The sequence below is a fragment of the Heterodontus francisci genome, chromosome 6 (assembly GCF_036365525.1).
Source record: "Heterodontus francisci isolate sHetFra1 chromosome 6, sHetFra1.hap1, whole genome shotgun sequence".
In the NCBI taxonomy this organism is placed as follows: Eukaryota; Metazoa; Chordata; class Chondrichthyes; order Heterodontiformes; family Heterodontidae; genus Heterodontus; species Heterodontus francisci.
Window position 1 is genome coordinate 59,850,483 of NC_090376.1, and position 22,672 is coordinate 59,873,154.

The following is a 22,672-nucleotide window of genomic DNA, read 5'->3' on the forward strand; positions in this document are numbered from 1 at the left end:
CTCTCACATGCATGGAATTCACAACATAGAAATAGGCCATTCAGTCTAATAGGTCGATGCTGGTGTTTATGCTCCCTACAAACTACTTCCTGCCCTATTTCATCTCACCCTATCAACATATCGTTTCAAATGTTCTCTCCACAGATGCTGCCAGACCTGCTAAATATTACCAGCATTTTCTGTTTTTATTTCAGATTTCCAGCATCTGCAGTACTTTGCTTTTCCATAAAAGTTGAGTGCCACTGTCACCTTCATTTCCACTAGTGAGCTCTATGACATATGAACCGAGGCTTCAGATCATCTTGCAGCAAGTTGCACAGTTGGAGTCATACTGAGCACAAAGGAAGATGGTTGTGGTTGTTGGAGGTCAATCATCTCAATCCCAGGACATCACTGCAGGAGTTCCTCAGGGTAATGTCCTAAGCCCAACCATCTTCAGCTGCTTCATCACTGACCTTCCATCCATCATAAGGTGGGAAGTGGGGATGTTCGCTGATGATTGCACAATGTTCAGCACCATTCGCGACTACACAGATGCTGAACCAGCCCGTGTCCAGATGCAGCATGACCTGGACAGCATTTAGACTTGGGCTGCTAAGTGACAAGTAACATTCACACCACACAAGTGCCAGCCAATGACTATCACAAACAAGAGAGAATCTCACCATTTCCCCTTGATGGTCAATGGAATTTCCATTGCTGAATCCCCCACTATCGACATCCTGGGGATTACCATTGACCAGAAACTGAACTGGACCAGGCACATAAATTCTGTATCTACAAGAGCAGGTCAGAGGCTAGGAATTCTACAGCGAGTAACTCATCTCCTGTCTCCCCAATGCCTGTCCACCATCTACAAGGCACAAGTCAGGAGTGTGATGGAATACTCTCCACTTGCAGGATGGGTGCAGCTCCAAAAACTCAAGAAGCACAACACTATCTGGGACAAAGCAGCCCGCTTGATTGGCACCCCTTCCACCACCTGCAACATTCACTCCCTCCACCACCAATGCACAGTGGCAGCAGTGTGTACCATCTACAAGATGTGCTACAGTAACTCACCAAGGTTCCTTTGACAGCACCTTCCAAACCTGCGACCTCTACCACTTAGAAGGACAAGGGCAAGATGCATGAGAACATCACCCCTCCAAGCCACACACCATCCTGACCTGGAACGTTATCGCCGTTCCTTCACTGTCGCTGAGTTAAAATCCTGGAACTCCCTTCCTAACAGCACTATTGGTTATCCAAACCCCATGAACTGCAGCGGTTCAAGAAGGCAACTCACCACCACATTTTCAAGGGCAATTCGGGATGGGCAATAAATGCTGGCCTAGCTAGCGAAGCCCACATCAAATGAATGAATAAAAAAAAGTCAGCCAATGGCATCCTTTTCAAAGTTGAGGCCTTTATACTCTGTGGGCTGGGTACCTGCAAATGGGTGCAGTATCCTCTTCTGGCTCTCTTTGAGCCTCCTGTCTCTTATTCTTTTCCTCCTCCTTCAATACAACATGAAGCAAGGGTAGAGCCAAAAAATGAGCCACTTTGCTATTTTGCTTTAAAATTCACCCGTAAAATGACTTGCAGCACCAGGAGGCAAGCTTCAATTCCCCCCAGTCAGCTGACCTGACTTGCTTTACCCAACCACAGGTGGCTACGCACCTGAAATTCCTGTTATAATGTTGAGACTCCCCAATCGGAGGATACATACATTTGAGAGTTGGGGACCTGGCCAGTTTTGTGGTTTGTTCAAATGAAGGTTTTGATGGGAAAATGTAAAGATCACAGAGACCTGGACGTATTGAAGTTAGGTGCAGAACTCACATGTACCCAAAATTCTGTAATCTTTTAACTCGTGTATTTGGTTTGTGCCCAGATTGCACACATCCCTGGGCAGAAATTAGAAGAAAATTCCAGGCCTATGTGTACAAAATAAGTTTGTTCCACTGCAAAAGGCTGTTTGTAATTTCTCTAATGTGATGCGAAAATCCAAATTTTTACAGGCACAAGGCAGCCAACTGGAGGACTGCCTGATAGGGACGCAGAGCTCAAAAACAGCCAACCAAGTGGAGTGCATAACTCTGGAGTACTGGTGTATCCAGTATTGAGTGATTCTTTATAACATTGAGCAAGGAACTGCAATCTTACTGGTATTTGATCCCAGTTGTGCTCCTCCAGTGTAGTGTTAAAGTTCAATACTTGCCATGGCTTCATTATACATATATCACCCAAGTAGTTCTTCTCTAACTGGGAGTTCAAACTTGGCTGTTACCCAGTTGGCTCCTGGCACTGAAAAGCTTTCTTTAAAAACAATATATTTTGACTATGCTTATGGATGGAATGTCTTACATTGAAAGTGTTTGCCCTTTGAGCATTGTTTACCATTAAACTAATAGTTGATACTCGTCTAAAAATTGTCAAAAGTGATTAGAATAATTTTTTCCTCAACATTCTGCAGACAGACGGGTTGCATCTGAACTGGAAGGGGACCAATATCCTTGCAGGGAGGTTTGCTAGTAATACTCGGGAGGGTTTAAACTAGTCTTGCAGGGGGGGTGGGACCCAAAGTAGTAGTCTCTCCGATGAGACAGTTGAGGCAAATGTAGAGGTTAAAGCAAGCAAGTCCAGTAGGCAGGCCAGGCAGGGGCAGGACAGGGAGCTAAACTGCATTTACTTTAATGCAAGAAGCCTTACAGGTAGGGCAGATGAACTCAGAGCATGGATCGGTACATGGGATTGTGATATTGTAGCTACTACGGAAACGTAGTTGAGGGATGGGCAGGACTGGCAGCTAAATGTTCCGGGTTACTGATGCTTCCGGCGTGACAGTGGTGGAGGTAAGAGAGGAGGGGGAGTTGCACTATTGATTAGGGAGGACATCACGGCAGTACTTAGAGAGGATATCCCGGGGGGAACGTCCAGCGAGGTTGTATGGGTAGAACTTAGAAATAAGAAAGGGGTGATCACTTTGATGGGATTATACTATAGGCCCCCTAATAGTCAGAAGGAAATGGAGGAGCATATATGTAAGGAAATCACAGATAGGTGTAGGAATTATAGGGTTGTAATAGTAGGTGATTTCAACTTCCCTAATATTGACTCAGGCTGCCTGAGTGCTAAGGGAAAAGATGGGGAAGAATTTGTTAAGTGTGTCCAGGATAGTTTTTTGAAGCAGTATGTGGATGGCCCTACTAGAGAAGGGGCTACACTCGACCTCCTCTTGGGAAATGAGGCTGGGCAGGTGGTTGATCTGTCAGTGGGGGAGCACTTTGGGACCAGGGACCATAGTTATGGAAAAGGATAGGATAGGTCCTCAGGTTGAAGTCCTAAATTGGGGGAAGGCTCATTTCGATGGCATCAGACAGGAACTCTCAAAAGTTGAATGGGAGAGGCTGTTTACAGGTAAAGGGACGTCTGGCAAGTGGGAGGCTTTTAAAAGTGAGATAGGAAGAGTTCAGGGCTGGCATGTTCCTGTTAGATGGAAGGGCAAGGCTGGCAAGTTCAGGGAACCTTGGTTGATGAGGGATATTGAGGGTCTGGTCAGGACAAAGAAGGAGGCATATGTCAGGTATAGGCAGCTGGGATCAAGCGAGTCCCTCGAGGAGTATAGGGGATGTAGGCGTACACTTAAGAAGGAAATTAGGAGGGCGAAAAGGAGCCATGAGATTTCCCTGGCAGATAAGATAAAGGAGAATCCTAAAAGATTCCATAATTATATTAAGATGGTAGTTGGTGGGGGAACCAACACGAGGGAAAAACATACTTGACCTCGTCCTCACCAATCTGCCTGCCGCAGATGCTTCAGTCCGTGAAACAATTGGTAGGAGTGACCACCGCACAGTCCTTGTGGAGACAAATCCCGCATTCACATTGAGGATACCGTCCATCGTGTTGTGTGGCACTATCACCGTGCTAAATGGGATAGATTTTGAACAGATCTAGCAATGTAAACTGGGCATCCATGAGGTGCTGTGGGCCATCAGCAGCAGCAGAATTGTACTCAACCACAATCTGCAACCTCATGGCCCAGCATATCCCCCACTCTACCATTACCATCAAGCCAGGAGACCAACCCTGGTTCAATGAAGAGTGCAGGAGGGCATGCCAGGAGCAGCACCAGGCATACCTCAAAATGAGGTGTCAACCTGGTGAAGCTACAACCCACGACTACTTGCATGTCAAACTGCGTAAGCAGCATGCGATAGACAGAGCTAAGCAATCCCATAACCAACGGATCAGATCTAAGCTCTGCAATCCTGCCACATCCAGCCGTGAATGGTAGTGGACAATTAAACGTAACCGGAGGATGTGGCTCCACAAATATCCCCATCCTCAATGATGGGGGAGCCCAGCAAATCAGTGCAACAAATAAGGCTGAAGCATTTGCAACAATCTTCAGCCAGAAGTGCCAAGTTGATGATCCATCTCGGCCTCCTCCTGAAGTCCCCAGCATCACAGATGCCAGACTTCAACCAATTCGATTCACTCTGCATGATGTCAAGAAACGACTGAAGGCACTGGATACTGCAAAAGCTATGGGCCCTGACAATATTCCAGCAATAGTACTGAAGACCTGTGCTCCAGAACTTGCCGCGCCCCTAGCCAAGCTGTTCCAGTACAGCTACAACACTGGCATCTACCCTGCAATGTGGAAAATTGCCCAGGTCTGTCCTGTACACAAAAAGCAGGACAAGTCCATACCGGCCAATTACCGCCCCATCAGCCTACTCTCAATCATCAGTAAAGTGAGGGAAGGTGTCGTCAGCAGTGCCAGCAAGCGGCACTTGCTTAGCAATGACCTGCTCAGTGATGCTTAGTTTGGGTTCCGCCAGGGCCACTCAGCTCCTGACCTCATTACAGCCTTGGTTCAAACATGGACAAAAGAGCTGAACTCAAGAGGTGAGGTGAGAGTGACTGCCCTTGACATCAAGGCAGCATTTGACCGAGTATGGCATCAAAGAGCCCTGGCAAAACTGAGGTCAATGGGAATGGGGGGGAAAACCCTCCACTGGCTGGAGTCATACCGAGTGCAAAGGAAGATGGTTGTGGTTGTGGAGGTTGTGGAGGTCAATCATCTGAGCTCGAGGACATTACTGCAGGAGTTCCTCAGGGAAGTGTCCTAGGCCCAACCATCTTCAGCTGCTTCATCAATGAACTTCCTTCAATCATAAGGTCAGAAGTGGGGATGTTTGCTGATGATTGCACAATGTTCAGCACCATTCGTAACTCCTCAGATGCTGAAGCAGTCTGTGTAGAAATGCAGTACGACCTGGACAATATCCAGGCTTGGACTGATAAGTGGCAAGTAACATTCGCGCCACACAAGTGCCAGGCAATGACCATCTCCAACAAGAGAGAATCTAACCATCTCCCCTTGACATTCAACGGCATTACCATTGCTGAATCCCCCACTATCAACATCCTAGGGGCTACCTTTGACCAGAAACTGAACTGGAGTAGCCATATAAATACCGTGGCTACAAGAGCAGGTCAGAGGCTAGGAATCCTGAGGTGAGTAACTCACCTCCTGACTCCCCAAAGCCTGTCCACCATCTATAAGGCACAAGTCAGGAATGTGATGGAATACTCTCCACTTGCCTGGATGGGTGCAGCTCCAATAACACTCAAGAAGCTTGACACCATCCAGGACAAAGCAGCCCGCTTGATTGGCACCACATCTACAAACATTCACTCCCTCCACCACCGACGCACAGTGGCAGCAGTGTGTACCATCTACAAGATGCACTACAGCAATGCCTCAAGGCTCCTTCGACAGCAGCTTCCAAACCTGCGACCTCTACCAACTAGAAGGACAAGGGCAGCAAATACATGGGAACACCACCACCTGCAAGTTCCCCTCCAATTCACACACCATCCTGACTTGGAACTATATCACCGTTCCTTCGCTGTCGCTGGGTCAAAATCCTGGAACTCCCTTCCTAACAGCACTGTGGGTATACCTACCCTAAATGGACTGCAGCGGTTCAAGAAGGCAGCTCACCACCACCTTCTCAAGGGCAATTAGGGATGGGCAATAAATGCTGGCCTAGCCAGTGATGCCTACATCCCATGAATGAATAAATTAAAAAAAAAGAGTAAAAGGGTAGCTAGGGAGAGAGTAGGTCCCCTTAAGGATCAGTGTGGTAATCTATGTGTGGAGCCACGGGAAATGGGCGCGGTCTTAAATGAATACTTCTCGTCTGTATTTACCGTGGAGAAGGTCATGGAAGCTAGTGAGTTCAAGGGAGGGAACAGTGATATCCTGGAGCATATCAACATTACAAAGGAGGTGTTGGAGGTTTTGAAGCGCGTTAAAGTGGATAAATCCCCAGGACCTGACCAGGTGTATCCTAGGATGCTATGGGAAGCAAGGGAGAAGATTGCTGGGGCCCTGGCAGAGATTTTTGTATCATCGTGAAGTACCGGAAGACTGGAGGATAGCTAATGTTGTGCCTTTATTTAAGAAGGGCAGCAGGGATAAGCCAGGGAAGTACAGGCCAGTGAGCCTCACATCAATGGTGGGAAAGTTACTGGAAGGGATTCTGAGAGACAGGATTTATATGCACTAGGAAAGGCAAGGTCTGATTAGGGATAGTCAGCATGGCTTTGTACGTGGAAAATCATGTCTCACGAATTCGACTGAGCTTTCTGAGGAGGTGACCAAGAGGATTGATGAGGGCAAGGTGATGGCCATTGTCTACATGGGCTTTAGCAAGTTCTTTGGCAAGGTCCCGCATGGTAGGCTCGTCCAGAAGGTTCGAACACATGGGATCCAGGGTGAGTTAGCCAATTGGATACAAAATTGGCTTGGTGATAGGAGGCAGAGAGTGGTAGTGGAGGGTTGTTTTTCAGATTGGAGGCCGGTGACCAGTGGGCCCTCTGTTGTTTGTCATATATATTAATGACTTGGATGTGAATGTAGGGGGCATGATTAGTAAGTTTGCAGATGAGACCAAAATTGCTGGTATAGTGGACAGTGAAGAAGGTTGTCTAAGGTTACAACAGGATATAGATCAACTGGGAAAGTGGGCAAGGGAGTGGCAAATGGAATTTAACGCAGACAAGTGCGAAGTGATGCATTTTGGGAAGTTAAACCAGGGCAGGACATATACAGTGAATAGCAGGGCCCTGGGGAATGTTGTTGAGCAGAGAGACCTTGGGGTGCAAGTACATAGTTCCCTGAAAGTGGCAACACAGGTAGACAGGGTGATGAAGAAGGCATATGGCATGCTTGCCTTCATCGGCTGAGGCATTGAGTACAAGAGTTGGGATGTCATGTGACAGTTGTACATGACGTTGGTTAGGCCCCATTTGGAGTACTGTGTGTAGTTCTGGTCGCCGCACTACAGGAAAGATGTGATTAAGCTAGAGAGGGTGCAGAAAAGATTCACAAGGATGCTGCCTGCTTTGGAGGGCTTGAGTTATAAAGAGAGATTGGATAGGCTGGGTCTGTTTTCCCTGGAGCGAAGGAGGTTGAGAGGGGACATGATAGAGGTATATAAAATTATGAGAGGCGTAGATAGGGTAGATAGCAAGAGTCTGTTTCCCATGGTAGGGGTGACTAAAACTAGAGGGCATAGATTTAAGGTGAGAGGGAGGAGGTTTAAAGGGGATCAAAGGAGTAAATTTTTCACAGAAAGAATAGTGGGTATCTGGAATGAGCTGCCAGAGGAGGTGGTGGAGGCATCTGGACAGGTACTTGAATGAGAAAGGCATAGAGGGATACGGAATTAATGCAGGCAGGAGGGATTAGTATAGATAGGCATTATGGTCGGCATGGAAGCGGTGGGCCCAAGGTCCTGTTTCTATGCTGTATGACTCTATGACATATTCTTCAAACAGCCTTTTTGGACTGCAGTGAAGGCTTTTTATATACAATTGTTCATGGTATCCCTTGCCAACTTTTCAAGAACTATAGTGCCCATAATATACATAAATTTACCCATATTAAAATACATTGAGAGTCTGCTGTCCACATCCTTTACCTTTCTGCAAATTCTCATCCTTAGACATGTACTTCAGTTGACAGATGGTAAATACCTGGCTTTTAAGACATATATTGAACTGGAAATTGAGTGGCCCTCTATTGCTTTCCAATTGGTCTTAAGTTATTGTATGGTTAAACTCTTCAGATAAAATCACTTATTTTTTCAGACAACGCATTTTTTATGGAATCAGATTTCCTTTGATAGTTGTCTGCTAATTGTAAGCTTAGATACAGAGGTGGGGTTTTCATGCATTAAGGCCACTTTCAGTATCATGGTTTTATCAATGTTTTTTTAACTGTAAAAACTGACAGGGACAGCTACTGAGCCTAACAATGTTAGAAACTTGAAGCATGTACAATGGTTGATTTTACAGAAATGTGCATTATGGACAGGAAAACCTGCAACCTCATTGTTTCCTACATATCATCCAACTATCTATCTGTGCTGCTACATTTTCTCTTATACCATACACCTGGATTTTTTTTAACCAGCTTACTGTAAGACACCTAATAGAGGCCTTCTGAAAATTCACATACACTAGATATGCTTTATTGTCTATACAATTGGACACTTCTTCTGAAAACTAAATCAAGTTTGTCAAACCCTATGGATTCCTAAACACTTTGCAAGAAAAAGTCAACTTCGGCCATGGAACTCAAAAGGAAATTCAGAAGGGGTGTATAACGTGCAGCTGACCTGCTACCACCCAACTGACTTATCCATAACTGATAGCTAAAGGTGTCTCTGATTACCCAGTTTATCCTTCTCTCCTTTTTTGAAGAGAGGTGTTAAATTGCCCAATTTTCAGATCCCTGGGACAATTTATATACCTAAGGAAGATTGAGAAATTGTGACTTGAGCTTCAGGTAACTCCACTTTGGTTGTTCAAAGATCAAATCATTACTGAGGTCAGTAAGTCCTCCATGCCAATAACTCAAATATATCACTAGTTAGATAAACAAATGCCTACAAAATAATATTGCTTGTGTTGAACATTGGGCCATAATTTGCTGAAGCTGGGCATCTAACAATAGCTGCCATTAGTTAAACTTTCCCATTTAGATTTTTAAAATTTTTGCATGGCAAGTTGCTGAAAGTGCAAGTTGATCACATTGCAGCAAGGGGAAATTGGGCATCTTGGACCTCAGCGAACAGGGCAAGCAACTGTGTATCCTTTGACCAATCAGATTTAAGAATTGTGCATTTAACAGTTCAAGGACTGAGAAGGAAATGTAAGTTAGAATGGCTGAATTCAATGTCAAATCAGGTGCAGAAAGATAAATAAAGAGAGGGAAAGAGAGATTGCATTAAAAGAGTGAAGAAAGTGACAGAAAGGAAAAGAAAAAATTAAATTTTACATTTTCAAAATCATCAACAACAATTAAAACTTGAAGGATTAAAATGTCACATTTGTATTAGTCAATTTCAGTGCCAGCGAGGGTGGCTGACCATAATTAACACTTATCACATCATCAAAAGGGTACTTAAACTGAAACAAACAAAACTGAACTGCCTGTGGCAAGTTTAGTTCATCTCTATCACACAAGTACAGCAACATCACGCCGTTCAAAGCACTTCAATGGTGAGCCAGACAGTGACATGCCCTCTTTGCGAAGTTGACAACGGAACGGTATGATGGGTTGCAGCTTTTGGGATTCTTGAGTTTAACTGTGCAACTGCCCTCACTGGAAATTGCTGTAGCACTTGCACATAAATAACAGTGACCCCAATATTTTCATTATTACATTGACAGCAAATTATGGACTATTCTGTTTGTCTGTAAACTCATGTCTAAGTTTTCTGATTGATTCAATGTGGGGTCATATTTGAATTTTCTCATTGGTTGATTGCTTCTGAGGGTTCTTGTTTCTGATTAATTAAAAACAAATTTCTCTGTGATTCAGTTGCCAAGATACTATCTTCATTCTCCATGATGAGTCAATGATACAAAACCAAAGAGGCAAGTCTTAACTGCTTGTTGGCCTCCCAATAAAACACTCAGCCTTCCTACAAGGCCCTCACCATGTTTCCCATTTTCTAACGCATACATCCCTGATTCTGGTGCTCATTCCCTGCTCTGCCTCACCTCCATCATCTTACTTGTTCCTATACCTTTGCATCCACCACAATTATCCAAGCTTCATACTTTTTCCAGGAGCAATGCCACAGGAGATGAACCAATTTTCTTTTTATTCGTTCCTGGGATGGGGGCATCGCTTGCATAGGCCAGCATTTATTGCCATCCCTAATTGCTCTTCAGAAGGTGGTAGTGAACTGCCTTCTTGAACCGCTGCAGTCGTCGTGAGGTAGGTACACCTACTGTGCTATTAGGAAGGGAGTTCCAGGATTTTGACCCAGTGACAGTGAAGAAACAGTGATATAGTTCCAAGTCAGGAAGGTGTGTGGCTTGGAGGGGAACCTGCAGGTGGTGGTGTTCCCATACATCTGCTGCCCTTGTCCGTCTAGGTGGTAGAGGTCGCGGATTTGGAAGGTGCTGTCTAGGGAGCCTTGGTGCGTTGCTGCAGTGTATCTTGTAGATGGTACTCACTGCTGCCACTGTGCATGGGTGGTGGAGGGAGTAAATGTTTGTGGATGGGGTGACAATCAAGTGGGCTGCTTCGTCCTGGATGGTGTCAAACTTCTGGAGTGTTGTTGGAGCTGCACCTATCCAGGCAAATGGAGAGTATTCCATCACACTCCTGACTTGTGACTTGTAGGTGGTGGACAGGCATTGGGGAGTCAGGAGGTGAGTTACTCACCACAGGATTCCTAGCCTCTGACCTGCTCTTGTAGCCATGGTATTTATATGGCTACTCCAGTTCATTTTCTGGTCAACGGTAATCCCCAGGATGCCAACAATGGGAGATTCTGCGATGGTAATGCCATTGAATGTCAAGGGGAGATGGTTAGATTCTCTCCTGTTGGAGATGGTACTTGTGTGGCGTGGATATTACTTGCCACTTATCAGCCCAAGCCTAGATATTGTCCAGGTCTTGCTGCATTTCTACATGGACTGCTTCAGTATCTGAGGAGTCACGAATGATGCTGAACATTATGCAATTATCAGTGAACATCCCTACTTCTGACCTTATGATTGAAGGAAGATCATGGATGAAGCAGCTGAAGATGGTTGGGCCCAGGACATTACCCTGGGGAACTCCTGCAGTGATGTCCTGGAGCTCAGATGATTGACCTCCAACAACCATAACCATCTTCCTATGTGCTAGGTATGACTCCAACCCGATTCACATTGACTCCAGTTTTGCTAGGGCTCCTTGATGCCATACTTGGTCAAATGCTGTCATGTCAGATGTCAAATGCTGATGTCAAAGGCAGTCACTCTCACTTCACCTCTTGAGTTTAGCTCTTTTGTCCATGTTGAACCAAGGCTGTAATGAGGTCAGGAGTTGAGGCCCCTGGCGGAACCCAAACTGAGCATCAGGGAGCAGGTTATTGCTAAGCAAGTGCTGCTTGATAGCACTATTGGCGACACCTTCCATCACTTTACTGATGATTGACAGTAGACAGATGGGGTGGTAATTGGCTGGGTTGGATTTGTCCTGCTTTTTGTGTACAGGACATACCTGGGCAATTTTCCACTTTGTCGGGTAGATACCAATGTTGTAGGTGTACTGGAACAGCTTGGCTAGGGACGCAGCAAGTTCTGGAGCACACGTCTTCAGTATTATTGCCGAAATGTTGTCAGGGCCCATAGTCTTTGCAGTATCCAGGTGCCCTCAGTCGTTTCTTGATATCACATGGAGTGAATCGAATTGGCTGAGACTGGCAGGTGTGATGCTGGGGACTTCAGGAGGAGGTCAAGATGGGATTTAAAGGCATATATTTTTTCAACCTTTACCTCTTTTTCCTAAAGGTGACAACTTATATTGGGTTAAAGCAGCCATTCAGTACTTTGCCCAAGTGGTCATTTTTCATATGTGAACTGTACAGTGTGAAATCACCCATTGCACTGAGCAGTCCCTTGCTGAATCCTGTCCTCTTCCTACTTGATGTCCACATATAAGTACTTTAAATTGTGGTCACTGGATAGCAGTCAGTAGTGGAACCTACCTGATTCTCCACCTTCCTAGGCTCAGAACGTAGAAGCCAATTTTAGAAGCCCCCATCACTATCCCAACTGAGATCAGTTAACTCATGACAGCCTTACTGTCAAGGAACCTTACTGGTCTGTATGACTCACCATGCAGTGCCTATACCATCACTGACACCAGAAAATGAAAGATAATGAGGTAGAGTTTCCAATTCGAGCGCAATTGAGAAATTGTGCCTGAAATGCACTTGTTCAGTTGCAGTTCAAGTTTCTCATAAAATTCATTTGCATATTCACAAACAAAAAATATACAGTGAACCATTGCAATGTCAGTAAATGTTTCCCTTTCTAGTACTGTCCCCTCCCTTTCAAAACTGCCAGCATTACCCTCTCTTCAAAAAAAAACACCTTTGATCTCTCTGTCCTTGCAAACTAACACCCCATCTTTATTTTAATTAATTCATGGATGTGGGGATCACTGGCAAGGCAAATACTTATTGTCAATCCCTAATTGCCCTTGAGAAGGTGGTGGCGAGCCACTCTCTCGAATCGTTGCACTGCATACAGCGACGTTAATACGACAGTAAACATAATTTGTTGCAGAGATTTGGTATAATTGAATGCCTTGCTGGGTCATTTCAGAGGGTTAGCCACATTGTTGTGGGTCTGGAGTCACATTTAGGCCAGACTGGATAAGGATGGCATTCTTGCTTCCCTAAAGGACATTAGTGAACCAGATCAGTTTTTATGACAATCCAGTAGTTATTTGGTCACCATTACTGATACTAGTTTTTCAGTCCAGATTAATATACTTAACTAAATTTAAATTCCCCAGCTGCCATGATAGGATTTGATCTCATGTTTCTGGATCTCCAATGTCCTCTGTTTCCCAGCTCAGTGGGACTGCCCTTGTTTTGTTCCAATTTTACTTATTCAATCATAGTTAAAGCATCTTCAGCAAAGGCATCTCTTCCTGCCTCTGTACTGTTACCTCTGTCCCCATCCTTTACCTCATCGACCTTGGCAACATTATTCAAAGATTATAGGGTCTGTTTCCACATGCTCAAGAACATTTAAACCTACCTCTCTACCACCTCTTTAGCCAGAGAAGAGTGAGGCCTCATAATGCTTGATAATGCTTGAAGTGATCCAGACAGATCTGATGATGAATGGTTATATACGTTGTGTGCTAGATGTGCTCAATTCTGCACCCCCTGGACCTATGGGCCATCCAAAGAGAAAAAAGAAAAAACAGACTTGCATTTATATAGTGCCTTTCATGACCACCGGACATCTCAACGAGCTTCACAGCCAATGAAGTGCTTTTGAAGTGTAGTCACGGTTGTAATGCAGGAACAAGGTTGGGAAAGAATAAAGCCTTTACTGGGGACAAGAGCATCAAAATTGGAAGAGAAGGAGTCGTTGAGCAGCTTAATAGCAAAATATTGTGGTGAATGGGGGCAAGGCCATTGGCAGCTTTGAAGTATAATTGTAAGTTAATTAGAGAGAGTACAGTCTTCACACAGAATCAGGCTCAAGTGACAAAGCAGATCACTATCAAATATAATTTCAAAGATGTGCAGCAATTGCAATTTTTAATGATATAATGATACATGATATTTTGTACTCTTAAAATCTATTGTGAAAAATATTAACGTCCCTTACCTAGAAGTTGCTTGTGAAACTATCAGATGGTACTCCATTGACTTTCAGAAGATAATAATAGCTTAATGGCATTACTTTGCCTAATTTTAGCACAAATTTCAGGAATTGATAAGGAGCTAAGTATTTCCAGTAAGTAATCGTACTTCACACAGAGAAGTGTCAAGGTCACCAACCATGACTTTTCTGAATTATTGTATTAATGGCTGTATCTTTGCATTTCACTTGTTCGGAAGGAAGTCACCTTATTTGTGGTTGAGAAAAGCTTTATGAGAGTTATCACAAATTCTTTCATTGGTAGATTCTTATTTTCTTCAAGAGATTTAACTCTTTACCACTTGTCTCCTTCAGCATTTAAAATGGATTCCTTTCCTACTAGATGATTTAGCAAGCTTACAGAATATTGATGAGCCTAATGATCTGGGGTTTTGGGCAGAATATGCCTCACCATTGTTAAGGAAGCAGTGAAAGAATACCCGTTGAAAAATAAGTTATAGCTACTAACCATTTTCATGCAATGATGCTGGAAGAGGAGGAGCAAAAGCCTCAACATTTCCTCCCCATCCCAAAAAAGTGCAATAATATCACTAGATGATTGCTTAAAGTGGAAGAGTCACCATCAATATGTTTTTCAAATAATGAAGAGTTACAAATGATTAATTTTGAATTTAAACCTGACATTTTGAAATAGATTTGTTTGATCACAGGTCATGAAAAAATCAGTAATTAGGAGTTACAAAGCACAGTTGTATGACGAGATTAATTAATTTGCACAATTATGAGAAGATTGCTAAAACAGTGAGGTTAATTGACTGTATCTATGCTGAAGTTAAATTACTTCACTCACATTGTGGGGATAATTATCTCTTCCCCGCCAGGAACCCGTCATCCCCAATTAATACTGAAATTATACCACACATTTTATGCTGGTCAGCACCAATCATCACGCAATATAATATTGCTGATTCCCTCTTAAGTGCAAAATGGGACAGGCAACATGACTCTGGAAAAGTGGCTTTGCACCAGCAACAACAACTTGCATTTATATAGTGGCTTTAAGGTAGTAATATATTCCACGACACTTCACAGGAGTATCATCAATCAAAATTTTCACTACACATTGACTGAAAATTAGTTGCAGCAGGTATGGTATGGGAAGACTTTTGCCCCCAGCACACCATGCAGCACTGTTTATGGCAACACGTACACATGTATATAGGGCCATATTTTGCTGTCAATAGTGAGGCTAATGGTGCTCACTGTTATTTATACGTAAATGGTACTGCAACTTCAGGCAAGGATTAGATAAGTGGTTAAATGCTAATACCACAAAATTGCAGTCCAAGCTGTACCACTCTGCTAGTAGTGTTGCGAAATAGCATTTTGCTGTCTGCCTCCCCATTAACATGCATTGAATATTATGAAATTGTTGCACTTGCACTGTAATTATGAATTAAACTTGCCACAATAATTTAAGTATTGTCATTCACAGATGTAATAACTTTCAAATTTGACTTTAAAAAATATGCTTCCTGTTACTTTATTCTCTCTCTCAATCCAATCTTTCTTTCCCTCTGTTTATTTCTTTCTGTGCCTGATTTGACATTTAATTCACCCACTCTAAATTTCTGTTTCCTTCTCAGTCCTTCTGTTAGTTATTTCTCAATCCTTTAATCTGATTGGTTAAGGAGATACCCTGTTGGTTGTCCTGTTCACTCAGGTTCCAGCTGTCCTGCTTTCCTTGCTGCACCGTTATCAGATCACACCTCCTTTAAATTGTGATGCAAAAGAAGGTTAAATGTAAACATGCATGAAGAAGTCTAAATAATGACAAATGCCCTACTACAGAAAAATCTTGGCCATTATCTGTGCATATTGTTACAAAGGTTTTTCCATTTTTTGTTTAAAATTTTTAAGGACTGAGGTTTTAGAACTGAAAAGGATTCCATAGATGCTGGATTTGGTGTCTTTTTTTGAAAAAAAAGGTAATCTTTTGGACTTGGTTTGTGAAAAACCCTTACTGGAAGTCACCTGTCTTCAGATAAGTACCCAGCGGGGGCTTTTTGACCTGGGGAGGATGTTTCCAGAGAAGTGACAGGTCTAGATTTATAGGGGTCAGGAGGCTTGACTCTTGAGATATTGTTTTTGGTTTCACTTTGGACAGTGAGTTTTTTTTTTAGAACATTACAGCGCAGTACAGGTCCTTCGGCCCTCGATGTTGCGCCGACCTGTGAAACCATATGACCTACACTATTCCATTTTCATCCATATGTCTATCCAATGACCACTTAAATGCCCTTAAAGTTGGCCAGTCTACTACTGTTGCAGGCAGGGCGTTCCACGCCCCTACTACTCTCTGAGTAAAGAAACTACCTCTAACATCTGTCCTATATCTATCACCCCTCAACTTAAAGCTATGTCCCCTCGTGTTTGCCATCACCATCCGAGGAAAAAGACTCTCACTATCCACCCTATCTAACCCTCTGATTATCTTATATGTCTCTATTAAGTCACCTCTCCTCCTCCTTCTCTCCAATGAAAACAACCTCAAGTCCCTCAGCCTTTCCTCGTAAGACCTTCCCTCCATACCAGGCAACATCCTAGTAAATCGCCTCTGCACCCTTTCCAAAGCTTCCACATCCTTCCTATAATGCGGTGACCAGAACTGCACGCAATACTCCAGGTGCGGTCTCACCAGAGTTTTGTACAGCTGCAGCATGACCTCGTGGCTCCGAAACTCGATCCCCCTACTAATAAAAGCGAACACACCATATGCCTTCTTAACAGCCCTATTAACCTGGGTAGCAACTTTCAGGGATTTATGTACCTGGACACCAAGATCTCTCTGTTCATCTACACTACCAAGAATCTTCCCATTAGCCCAGTACTCTGCATTCCTGTTACTCCTTCCAAAGTGAATCACCTCACACTTTTCCGCATTAAACTCCATTTGCCATCTCTCAGCCCAGCTCTGCAGCCTATCTATGTCCCTCTGTACCCTACAACATCCTTCGGCACTATCCACAACTCCACCGACCTTAGTGTCATCCGCAAATTTACTAACCCACCCTTCTACACCCTCTTCCAGGTCATTTATAAAAATGACAAACAGCAGTGGCCCCAAAACAGATCCTTGCGGTACACCACTAGTAACTAAACTCCAGGAAGAACATTTGCCATCAACCACCACCCTCTGTCTTCTTTCAGTTAGCCAATTTCTGATCCAAAGCTCTAAATCACCTTCAACCCCATACTTCCGTATTTTCTGCAATAGCCTACCATGGGGAACCTTATCAAACGCCTTACTGAAATCCATATACACCACATCCACTGCTTTACCCTCATCCACCTGTTTGGTCACCTTCTCGAAAAACTCAATAAGGTTTGTGAGGCATGACCTACCCTTCACAAAACCATGCTGACTATCGCTAATGAACTTATTCTTTTCAAGATGATTATAAATCCTGTCTCTTATAACCTTTTCCAACATTTTACCCACAACCGAAGTAAGGCTCACAGGTCTATAATTACCAGGGCTGTCTCTACTCCCCTTCTTGAACAAGGGGACAACATTTGCTATCCTCTATACTTCCGGCACTATTCCTGTCGACAATGACGAGTTGGGGTGTGGACAGTGTTTTGAAAGGAGTTTGAAAATCAACCGGCCAAGGATAAAAACCCCGGCTCAGCCTTTTCCATCTCTTTGAAAAGCCTGCCAGCTTTTCCATCTCTGTGAAAAAACCCTGCATATTCAGTGTGATAACTGAAACCCTTGATGCTGCATTCCTTCTGAAAGGATTGCCAGAAACCCCTGTTGCCGCTTTTCTCCTGGAAAGCCTGCCAAACTGATCTTCAACATCACCTGAAAAGAAGTGTTCTAGGAAGATCCCAGTGACAGCCATCAATGCTATTATGACCAGGTGAGGAAGGGGCCTCAGGCTCCCCTCTCGCCCCTTCTCTGGTTTGGCCATAACAGAGTTTATCTTTTTAAACACAGTGATTTTAGTTTACCACCTAAGTGAGCCCTTGCTCACTGTTCCTCGAATATCATTACAAATAAACCAATCAGACAGATTTTCTTGAGTTTAAACAAGAAAGATGTAAGTTTATTAACCTTATCACTCTAAACTGTTAAAATTACTAAAATACATGATGCATCCACACTCACATGCATACGAAAGGTATATACACACACACACACACACAAATAGAGACATAGGGGAAGAAAGAGTCAGGAGGTTGAAGTAAAGTTGGTAATAAATGGAATGAAAATACTGGGTTATAATGTCTTTAATTGAAGTCAAAGTCTTGGAATCTTCGCTGGGGCCACGTGCACAATTTCAGTCTTGCTGCTCTGGTTCCAGAAGGCCGAAGGGAGGTTTCAACTGTCTTCTTAGTGGTCGCCTATAAAGTTTGATAGTCCTGAGGCTTAGCAGCTGCCACCCTGGTTTCCCTGATTCTTTGCTGGAGAGAGACAGAGAGAGAGAGATGCTTTTCTCTTCCAGTTCAGTTGGAGTCTCTTTATTTTCTGAGGCACAATTCGAAAACCTCAGTGTTACACCAGCAGGTATGCCATGTGACTATCTCTTTGTTTGAAACAGCAGTTTCTAGAGGGTTGTTTGAATTTCAGAGTCTTTCAGACATACTCAGTAGTGGGCTGGGGGGAATGGGAGTTTGGCTCTTACAAATTCAAAGGGTGTCGATGTCTTGATTACCACTATTGACAAAACCAATCTCGCTAATTGAACCAGGGAGCACTCCCATTGTTCCAGTTGGACTGGGGGAATTTACTTCTGTCTCTAGCCAGCCTTTGTCTTTTTTTTCTTCTTCTTCTTTCCTGTCTTCGAAGGGCCAAATGGCCTACTCCTGCTCCTGTTTTCTATGTTTCTATGTGTCAATGTTTCTCAAGATGCAAATGTGCATGGCCATTTATTAGCTGTTCAGTTCTGCTTCTTTTAAATAAGTTATTGGTGGTGTCCAGTAAAAGTTCTCAAGCAGTTTCATACGATGAAACTAATATTTTTCAAAGTTCAGAGCACAGTGAAACGAAGCTGAGAAAAAAGGCTTATATTTCAGTCAAGTCTTTCACAACCTCAGGATGTCTCAAAGCACTTTACAGCCAATGCAGTACATTTAAAGTGTAGTCACTGTTGTAATGTAGAAAACACAGCAGCCAATTTGCAAACAGCAAGTTCCCAAACAGCAATGACCTGATTATCTATTTTTTGTGGTTGATTGAGGGATAGCTCCCCCATGTTTCTTAGTGCCATGGGATCATTTATGTCCACCTGAGAAGGCAGACAGGGCCTCAGTTTAACATCTCTGAAAGACCATACCTCTGACAATGCAGCACTCTCTCAGTACTCCACTGGAGTGTCAGCCTAGATTTTTATGCTCAAATCCTGGAATGGGTCTTAAACCCACAATTTTCTGACTCAGAAGTGAGAGTGCTACTGTCATGCAGGCCCCCACCTGCCAAGAATGAGACATTAATTTTGCCACATGAACATTGATTTTTTAAACTGTTACTGGAGTAAAGAAAGAACTTGTCTTAAAAAAAAACAGACCCGTGACTGGAAAGACATTTGCATAGAAACAGACAGTACTTGGAAAGGACAAAGGGGCCACTTCCTGCTCCAATTTAATCCACAATGGACTTTTAATTAACAGACATTGAAGGTGGAGAAGCAAGCATTCCCGGTTAACTGCTAAGATGGCCGAATACACAAACAGACGTGGTCAGACCAGTTTAGTCACATGACTAACTGGCTGTTGGAGATTTTTGAATTTGAACTTGCCACAGAGAATTAAAACTCAGAAAGCTGTTTGCTCCTGGACTGGAAAAGACCTCTCGCGGCTGGCTTCCCACCACCTCTCTCCTGTCTGCTCTCATCTCTCTCACCAGCTTTGGAAACCATTGAAGTCATATGAACCCCAAGACAGAAAAGTCTCCTACAGTGAACAAGGTTCAAGAAGAATACAGGGCCCCAACGATTAGCAAGATGACCTACAATCAAGGACTCTACAGCGAGCTCGAAGCACCTTAAAAAACCCTCTTCAGAGATTGCCTCAAACCTCTCCTCTATTTTTCTTCTGCTCTTTTCTGTCTCTATTTGCATGTGCGTATCGCACATGCATGCTAGCATGGGGCGCACATGTATACGTAGGGGCATGGCATGTATCCATAGGCGTTAACTGAATTAGAGTTTAACTTTCAATAAATTTCACTTTTCTTCAATAAACCTAAGAAAGCCTGTTTGTGCTCATTTTTTGCCTTATAATTGGAAAGCGGTGAACAAGGATTCACCAAGGGGAAGCTCAAAACACAATGTGTTTAAAATTAAGCCCCGTTACAATAAGACCAGGTGAAGGCTGAGAAAGACCCCTAGACACCTTTCTCACCTGGCCGTAACAGCTACCAACTAAACCATAGTTGACACCTAGGTTATATCCATACTATATGTTTTGCATGTCCTCTTTATGTATGAATACATCAAGTAGAAGTAACTCAATAATTTGCTGGAACTTCATGTGCTGTGAAATCTATCTCACTCATATATTGAATGGATTTCGCAGCACCAGTGGGAACCAACAAGTGAAACGGTACTGCATAGTTGTTTAAGGTCACAATTTTCAATCTCATTTTCAGTTCCTACAGCTTTCTCAATGGCTGGGCATAATCTGCATTCTGGCCTTTGCGAGTAAGTTGAAGACCAATCCCATCCACTGTCAGAAAAGTTGTCAGCAAGCATTACCAGCTGCAGGTTTATATTTCCCATCAACAGCACTGCTCCCTCTTTCAGTACTGTGGCTCTCAGTGCCTCAAATGTCAACATCACAACCTCATTTAACTTACAAGGCTGCTGCTGAAGTGTGGCCTGCTGTCTGCAGTGTTAACTCAGCAGTGTGATTTATACACTTAGGTTGCATTCATACTGTAATGACCAATCACATATTTGCTCACAGCTAGCGACACCTTGTTTATACTGCCTGGCTATGAATCTCACTCTCCTGGCAGGACAGAGCTCTGCATATCTGTGCTTGCAAACATGCATAAAACTTCCTTCCAGAAGTATATTTTAAATGCATTTAAATAGACTCTGAGTAAGTTTATAAATTGCATGGGACTTTAGGAGCACTTCTTCAATCTATACTTGGCATTGTACTTGAGTTATTCTCTGCACAAAATCAAACCCCTACTCAGGGGTCTCACATGCAGATTCAGGTCCTGGCCCAACTCTGGAATTGAATGGCAACTTTTTATTGCATCATTGTGAAGTGAAAATTACATTTAAGGATACAAAAGTGCCAGTATAACTCCAGCTGCAGAAGCACCCCAGAATAAGAAATCAACAAAAACAAAATCAAGATGATGGGAGAATTTGATAAGAGCAGAGAAAAATGATTCCCTCTGGTGAGTGGGTCAGTAACCAGACGTTATAAATTTAAAATCACTGGCAAAAGATCTAGAGGGGAGATGAGGAGAATATTTTTCACCCAGTTATCGGGATTTGGAATGCTCTACCTGAAAAGGTGGTGGAAGCTGATTCTATAAAAATTTTTAAAAGGCACTTGGACAGCTACTTGAGGATGAGGAACTTACAAGATTACAGACAAAACACGGGGATGTGGATCTGAGCACAACTGCTATATCAAAGAGCCAGCACAGACCCGAAGGACTAAATGGCCTCTTTCACAGAGTCACAGAATTGTTACAGTGTAGAAGGAGGCCATTTGGCCCATCGTGTCTGCACCGGCTCTCCAAAAGAGCAATTTACTTAGTGCCATTCCCCTGCCTTCTCCCTGTAACCCTGCACATTCTTCCTTTTCATATGACAGTCTAATTCCCTCCACCACACTCTCAGGCAGTGCATTCCAGAACATAACCACTCGCTGTGTGAAAAACTTTTTCTTCATGACGCTTTTGCTTCTCTTACCCATTACTTTAAATCTGTGCCCCCTCATTCTCGATCCTTTCACGAGTGGGAACAGTTTCTCTCCATCCAGTCTGTCCAGACTCCTCATGATTTTGAATGCCTCTATCAAATCACCTCTCAGCCTTCTCTTCTCCAAGGAAAACAGTCCTAACTTCTCCAATCTATCTTCATAACTGAAATTCCTCATCCCTGGAACTATTCTCGTGAATCTTTTCTGCACTCTCTCCAATGCCCTCACATCTTTCCTAAAGTGTGGCGTCCAGAACGGGACACAATACTCCAGCTGAGGCCAAACTAATGTCTGATATAAGCTCAAAATAACTTCCTTGCTCTTGTACTCTATGCCCCTATTAATAAAGCCAAGGATACCGTATGTTTATTAACCGTTCTCTCAACCTGTCCTGCACCGTCAATGGCTTATGCATACTCTTATCAAATCCTCTCATCGTGATTTTGTTTTGGTTGATTTCTTATTCTGGGTGCGTCTGCAGCTGGAATTATATTGGCACTTTTGTATCCTTAAGTGTAATTTTCACTTCACAATGATGCAATGAAAAGTTGCCGTACAACTCCAGAGTTCCTCTGCTCATGCACCCCCTTTAGAACTGTACTTTCTGTGCTGTAAATTTCTATGATTCTAACCCAGAGGAATCAGAGATAACTGTCACTTCTAATTTCAGCATTGATTGTAAAGTATACCCGAAGCACCTCTCCCACTCCCAAAACATGTGAGTGGACTGTATGCTACCCAGCAAATCTCCAAAAGCATTACTACTGACGCAGCAGAAGTCATTGCTGATAGAATATTAGCTCGAGGAACAGCATCTCATAATCAACGGAAGCTCGAGGAACAGCATCTCATCTACCGATTAGGCACACTACAGCCTGCCAGACTGAACATTGAGTTCAATAATTTCAGAGCATGACAGCCCCCCATTTTACTTTCATTTTTAGTTGTTTTTTCTTTTTTCTTCTTTTTTCTTTTTTACATTTTTTACAACCTTTTTTTTTGCATTTATTTCATTTCATCTTAG